Below are 7,126 nucleotides of genomic sequence, written 5' to 3'. Positions count from 1 at the left end.
CAGAGGGCATATCCCCCGTTACCTTGTTATCCCCTTCTCTGGCAAAACTACTGGAGGTACCTGGCCAGCCCCCACACCCCCGAACGGTGCCTTAAGGACCCCCTCGCCTCCCATCCTCCCATCCAGCCCCCAGCACAGCCCGGCCGGGTCCCGCCCCCGGGGCTTTCCGGCCGGTGTGGGGGGGTCTCGGTAAAGCTACCGAGGGTCCCCGAGTCTGAACTCGCGCACAGCCAGGAGCCCACTGAAAGCAGGGAACATCCCCTCCTTATCTTCCCTTTGTTGTCCTTCTTTTGTTTTTTTTCCCGGCTCTTCAGAACCTTACAAGAGCCTCGGGACTCTTGCAATGGCCCATCATTGCGTTCAGATCCTAATGCACTGTCATTAGCACTGTTGTCTTTTTCTCTTCTGTTTTGTTCCTATTCCAAGGGCCAATTTAAATCGCATTAAAGTCCTAAATAGCTGGTTTAATTAATGGCTCTAGTGGCTCCAGCTGAGATAATCTCCGGCCGACTAAAGCCACCGCCTCACCAAATCTGTTGGTGACTTTCAGCTCCCGGGGAGTTTAGGGCTGGGGAAGAGGAGGGAGAGGGGTTAAGGTGGGCTCTGGCCGGGCACCAATGGCTTCGGGGGCCGGGAAGTGAGCAGAGTCCCTTAGTCCTGGCACCAGCAAGACCTTTGGAAGAAGTTTGTGGAAGAGCTGTGACCATGGGGTTAGGATGTTCTGGAGGGCTGTGTGTTTGTCCTCACATTTTCTGTGTTGGTATTTTTGCTGTTGCTGTTGTTTGCTTTCTTGGTTTTGCTGCTGATCAGCACACGGGTCTTTTCTGGTTACGCACAGAGGGGCGGTGGAAACCCCCTGAGTAGGGATCTCCCCAGCTTCGGGGGTCTGTGCTGCTCTCCTTTCCTGTTGGGGTAGAGATTGTGTATTACGTTTTCTGTCTCCTTTTGCTCCCATCTGAGCTCCGGGCTGTTGTGATCTGCAGAGTCCTGGCTTGGCCTGGCCTCTGTGGAGATTTCAGAGCGACACACACGGGGAATGCTCACCACATAGTCCAGTCCCTGGCATCCTGCAAACTCAGGCACAGACCCGGGGGGACAAAGAGTGTAAAAGCACAACACACACACAACACGGACACAACACACGCAACACACGGGCACACAACCTGCACCTTCTGCGGGGGGCACAGCCCTTCCCCTCTAACATCACGTGCTCTGTCCATGCAGAGCCCACTCATGGGACATGACAGGCAGAGCCTCCAATCCTTAGCACACCCTCACACACACAACCCACAGCACCCACAGCCTGCCCAAGCCTTCCTCCTAAGGTCCCTCAGCCTCACACACACTGTCCAGCAATGCACAGCTGTATTTTCCCAAATTACTACTGCAGAGACTGCAGAGAAGGCCTGGAGAGGCATGGAAAAGTGCTATTAAGTTCTTAGGCTTAGGAACATAGGAATTTAGGCTTAGGAACATTAGGTGCATAGGAAACAGGAATGAAGCAGATGAGTATTCTTTTGGCTCTGGTTTGAGTCCTATCCTTCTCCCCAGGAGCTGTAACTCCTGTACCAGTGCTGTTACAGCTCTCTCATGAAGGGCTGGTCCCAGGTGCCTGAGATTTAACATCTCCTTGCATGTACATACAGTCTTTAAAGTTGAGCTCCTGTAACAATACTCTTTATTTATATTAATCTGTTTTCCACCATAGTATCTTGCTTCCCCTGATCTAATTTCTTAACGTAGTTGAAACCTTTAATACTCTTAACAGTCTTTAAAACTGTGTGTAACCAAGAGGCTGGTCCTAAAAACTGTTGACCATCCTCCCAGTTCTACTGAATCTTCTGCTTCATATTTAAGATAAAACCATGTCTCGTGCATGCAGACATGTCTGTCTTTCCTCAGCATGAATGTTGTAGTGAGAGAAAGTGTCTCAGAATTGTTTATGTTCATGGAAAGGGCTGCCTTACATTAGGAGTTATGTGACACAAAGTTTGTTAACTTAAGTGAAACCAAAAGAATAATTGGGAAAAAAAAGCAGTGCTTGCTGTTTTTCCTGACAAATGAAGATGAGTTTTAGAATTATGAATATTTAGTTTCTAAGATTAATGACTGGGTGATGTGAGGATAATTTGGAGAATATTTGAAATTGCTTATAGACCTTAGGGAAATGAACATGGAATTAAACAATACTGATAAACTGTACAGTTAGCTGCTTGCTTAGATTTTCTACTTGTTGGAGGGGGAGGAAGCTGAGGAGAGGTACATTTTCATGTCTTCATTTTGTAACATACTGTAAACTTGCCAGAATTTCAGAACAGAACAGAAAATACACTAAAAGTTGGAGACTCCTACTAACAGCACCTGTAGATATAAATAATAGACTAATAAAAAGCATAGCATGTTATTAATATTTTATATAAGATTAATCTGTAGGCACTCATGCATGCTTGTACTCAATAATGTACACAGGCACACAGACACATATATAGCCTGAGTAACAAAATAAACAGGACTCCTGCACTGTTGTCACAGTACCTCTGCACCCTTGTCACCAGTCTATTATAAGGTTTCCTTCCATAACTGCATGATATTTATGGGTGAATATCTTGGAGATAGGGACTGCCTCTTTTGAATTAATATAAAATACCCATTGCAGCTGTTATAATTAACAAGATATGACCCTGCAGAGTACAATGATGTGGATATCTGTACAAAATAATAGAGATGGATTTTTAAAAAAATAGTAATATTTGAAGTGTAAAAATAATTCAATGACATAAATGGATATTTCTCTCTCTCGTTCTTAATAAAGCAATTATATTACTTATGGAAAGCATAAAATATGTTAGAATATGGATTTTGTCATTGAAAACATGCACAAATATTTAACTCTGAAGGCATCAGGGGAGACTTAGATTTCAGCAGATGCTCAAGCACAGAAGTAAATCAGAATAAATCATCTCACTCCAGCCACCCTCTTGTCCTCTTCACCTATACAAAGGGAAACCTACAATCAAAACAGTCTAAGCTCTTTTTACATCATGTGTTATTGGGATTTTCATTGTCTTGACAAGACTGCTGGGTTAGAGTAGGGCTCTGTTGTTCTTACTGCTGTCATCTACACAGCCCATCATCATCATGTGTGTTGGCATTTTGCACAGACTTGTGCTATTTGTTGGGGAGACAGGAATGAGGAAGGGAAAATACTCTCCCAATGTTTGCTGTGACTACCTTTTGCAGTATCACATAGCTTAGCTTCTGTTCATCCAAAGCTTGGGGAAGAAAGCAAAAGCACAGTTCACACAAAGGAATATGTTGTGCTGAGCATGAACCAGTCAGCTAGAAGGGAAAGGACTGAGCCTCAAAAGTGAGCAAGCAAAAATGGATGTAGCCTTTTGTTATTCCTCTCCCTCAGAACACTTGACAATAATCACAAAATAGAATAGAATGGTAGAATAGTTTGTGTTGGAAGAGGTACTTAAAGGTCACCTAGTCCAGCCCATCTGCAATGAGCAGGGACATCTTTAACTAGATCAGATTATATGCAATCTCCTGAAGAGATTCAGTAGCTGAGGTGATTCAGTATCTCGCAGCATCAAGCCCTCGGTCCTTCACCCAGATGTGGTCTCCTGCACAAAGCATATATCTTCCTCTACCAGCTTTTTCCCTTCAAACAATCACAGTTGTTGAAATCAATATGAGGATGACAGATCAGAGGGTATAACTCTGTCATGAAGAAAAAACTGAATACAGTTGGATAAAAGAGAAGCCCTGTAGAAGGGTTTGTGTGCCTGAAATCTTTCCTTCTTTCTTTCCTTCCCCACCCTCCCCGCCCCTCAAAAATCTATCAGTTGCTATGTAAAAGATATACCCTCTTCATCTAAATATTTTACTGTTTGTGCCTTTGGACTGCTGTGGCTGTAACAGCACAATGACCACCATTTACAGTCATCTCTAACACAGTATCTTATGGCAACAGATGACATCAGACCAAACCATGTCATCACTTCCCTGTGTGAATAAACAGTTGTCCTAAACCAGGCCCATTTCACATGGTATTCAGATCACAAACTTGCTCAGGCAATCTGCTGGATGATCCTGCCAGTTATCTCACCTTCTGCCTCTTCTCATTTTCCTTTTCCTAGCATTGCAGTAGGACCAATGATATGAGTAAATAGTTGGGGAGCAACGGCCACAGTGTTTCCCCTTTTATGTAAGCTGGTGGGCACATTACTTGGCAGTGGATATGTGGGGAGGCTCATCTGTTCAGCTGATGACATCTTATGTATCCTGGCTTCAGACACTAGTCTGTACAGTTTTCTAAAGCAAGTAAAAACTGCTTAGAGGAACAGGGATCTCCAAGTTGAAGGAATTATTTCTATTATCTTTTTGAGTTCATTCTCTTCTGCTTCTTCAGCTGGGGTCTGTTAGCTTTCCAACTCTCAAATACCCTGTCACTACAAGATCAGTTCAATAGTTGAACAAAGACGGACTTTGCCAACAGCACCTACAGCAGCGTTGGGTTGACAGGAAAAAACGAGCTGGGTGTTGCCACTGCTTTTCAGCATAACTTAAAACAAGCTTTGTTTTTTCCTCATTGAGCTGCACTTCACAAAATCATTTCTCTACTGTAATGCATGATCAGAATACACCTAAAGTGTGTGTGTTTGGCAAGAAACCTAACCCTTCATCTTCCTGTGTGGTTGCACTTATCCTTGCCTTTCCCTTTCCAGCAGCCTTCGTTTTTTTTTACTGTCATCCCTTTTTATATTTTACCACTTGGTGTAAAGTCCAGGACTTCATCCACCTTCTCTCCAAGGTGGGGTTTGTGGTGGGAGACCCGTGCCTTCAAAACTGCGCTCAGTTTGTGACAGACATAGCTTCATCTAGAAAGCACCACAGAATGCTCTGTTGGGAAGTAATTCTATGCAAGAGATTTTACCTTCTTGTAGCTTGCAACTTGTTCTCCATGTTTCTGGGAAGCAGATGACTTAGACTTGTTGTTTTCTTTTACTTTTAACCCACACCTAGCCTACCAGAAATTGTTTTGTTTAAGATCAAGTTGTATAGGCATGACATTTTAAAATATTTTAGGCTATAAACAACATTCTACTAAATAATAATGAGAAGTGTTTCAGCAAATTTTTGTTGGGGTAGAAGCAGCTGCAGGGTAACAGGTTTTTGGATTAAAGGAATAATTATTTATCTGGCATAAATTGTGCACATACTGGCTTAACCTGGCAAGAAAATAAACTTTAATGTGACACTGATTTCCATACAGTCTCACTCAGTTTAAAATGTACAGACTTATTGAAGTAAATAAATATGTACACATTGCTACTGTTTTCTCAACACGTATATATGTACACATGCGTGCCTGTATCATGTGGCAGGAGATGCCAAACAAACAAATCTACTCAGTGTTAACACTCTTCACAAATGTACCTGACAGATCAGAAGTTTGAAAACATTGATGGAAAATATTTATAGGTTTCTGGAAAATATTTATAGCCCTGCCTCAGATATGAAAAAACCTCAGAACAACAACAAAAAACAACACACACAAACCAAGCCCAAACATCAAAATAACAAACCCCAAAAAATATTTCAGGCATGTGGCACCAGATTTCTGTATTTGAGCATATGAGCTCACAAATTGTAGCTCTAGGCTGCACGAAAATGTGCATAAGTGCCCTTGATGTGTGTATATGTTTAATGATGCCCAATTTGTCAGTATGTTCTGTCTGAGAAGTGGACACTAATACCCATCCTGTAGTGTAATTAGAAAAGACCTAAAATACCCTGCTGTACTCAGCCAGGATCTCACCCATCTGGGATTTATACTAAGAGATGTTCTTTTCTGGTTTTGCTGTCAGTACAAATGTTTAAATATACCTTCAAGAGCTGAAATATTTGGAAAGAAGTTCTGTTTGCTTTATGTAAGCAAGCAATATTCTGCCTTTAATGAAGTTTCATCCTTCAGTTATATTCCTCTGTCTCTGCTAAAACTGGAACATGCACAGCCACTGTCATTTTAAGGATTACCTGCGAGGAAAATAAAGGTGTCAGGATTTTGCCTAAATTGAGCTCTTTTTCTCTATTCCGTTCCATCCCATCTCATCCCATTCCATTCCATTCCATTTTTTCTATTCTATTTCTATCCTATCCTTTCCTCATTACAGAATTTAGATTGCAAGCTAAAATTTTTAAGCATAGTAAAATGAGCTCTTGCAGTGTAAAAAGATGAGGGTGTTCACAGGAAAGAAGAAATTACCAAGGTAGTTTAAAAATACAATACATTTATTTGAAACTTGAATGATATGCACAGATTCTTCTGCTGTAAGAAGGTCTTTATATCACTGTCCTCACAGGAACCATGAACTTCTTCTAGTAGTGCATTCAGTTATATGATTTTTCATATCACTATTATATGCAGCTCATTCTTTTTTCTCATCTTTCCCCCAGGGAAGAATTGTACATGCAGTGGTAGGAATTATTTCTTCCACAAAATTTTTTATCTTAGTCAGGTTTGAGAAGGCAGGTCAAAGAAAAGTATTCTGCATTTATTGATAAAATATGTGCTAATTCCTAAAGTTATTTATTTATTATTTATTTCCATTAGGAGTGTGTTCTATCCTCTTGGATCAGTTGCAGAGTTTTCTCTCTTGCTCTCTCACATATTTATTAAAGTTAAAAGTTTGGTTTTGCCTGAGGAGTTATTGATCACAGTCTTCATTGAAAGATTTGGTGACCATTCAGCACTTTTAGACCCAAGTTAACTAATCACCACTTTTAAGAAATAAACCATTCCAGAAGTAACCTGAGATAAACTGATGTAGCTCGATAGATTCCAATCATTAATGTCAGCTGAGGATTTGATCTAACTTCAGAGGAGCATATGAGAGTTCAAAGGTGTGGAAAGCAATTCTGGCTGTAAGTATCTGCAAACCTATTGTGTTGTTGTATCTTTGTTACTCTAAACGCAGCTATGGGAGTTAAAGGCAACATCTGTCATTAGAATCAATGTTCTCTATTTTTTACTAGTTTTAAAAATCATGAATGGTACCTGAATCTGATTCAATCTTAAGTTGTTAGTCATACTAGATACGAGAGTCTTTCAGTCACA

At 41.1% G+C, this 7,126-nt stretch overlaps 1 protein-coding gene across 1 annotated transcript in view; it reads left to right on the top strand.

Annotated features, from left to right (window-relative positions):
- The window catches only part of TFAP2D (transcription factor AP-2 delta (activating enhancer binding protein 2 delta)), a 46,640-nt gene that overhangs the window by 10,882 nt on the left and 28,632 nt on the right, over positions 1–7,126 (top strand). The gene's annotated exons all lie outside the window — the stretch shown is intronic.

Source organism: Chaetura pelagica, unplaced genomic scaffold (assembly GCF_000747805.2).
Source record: "Chaetura pelagica isolate M959 unplaced genomic scaffold, ChaPel_1.0 scaffold99, whole genome shotgun sequence".
NCBI classification, from domain to species: domain Eukaryota; kingdom Metazoa; phylum Chordata; class Aves; order Apodiformes; family Apodidae; genus Chaetura; species Chaetura pelagica.
This window is presented reverse-complemented; position numbering and strand designations above follow the sequence as displayed.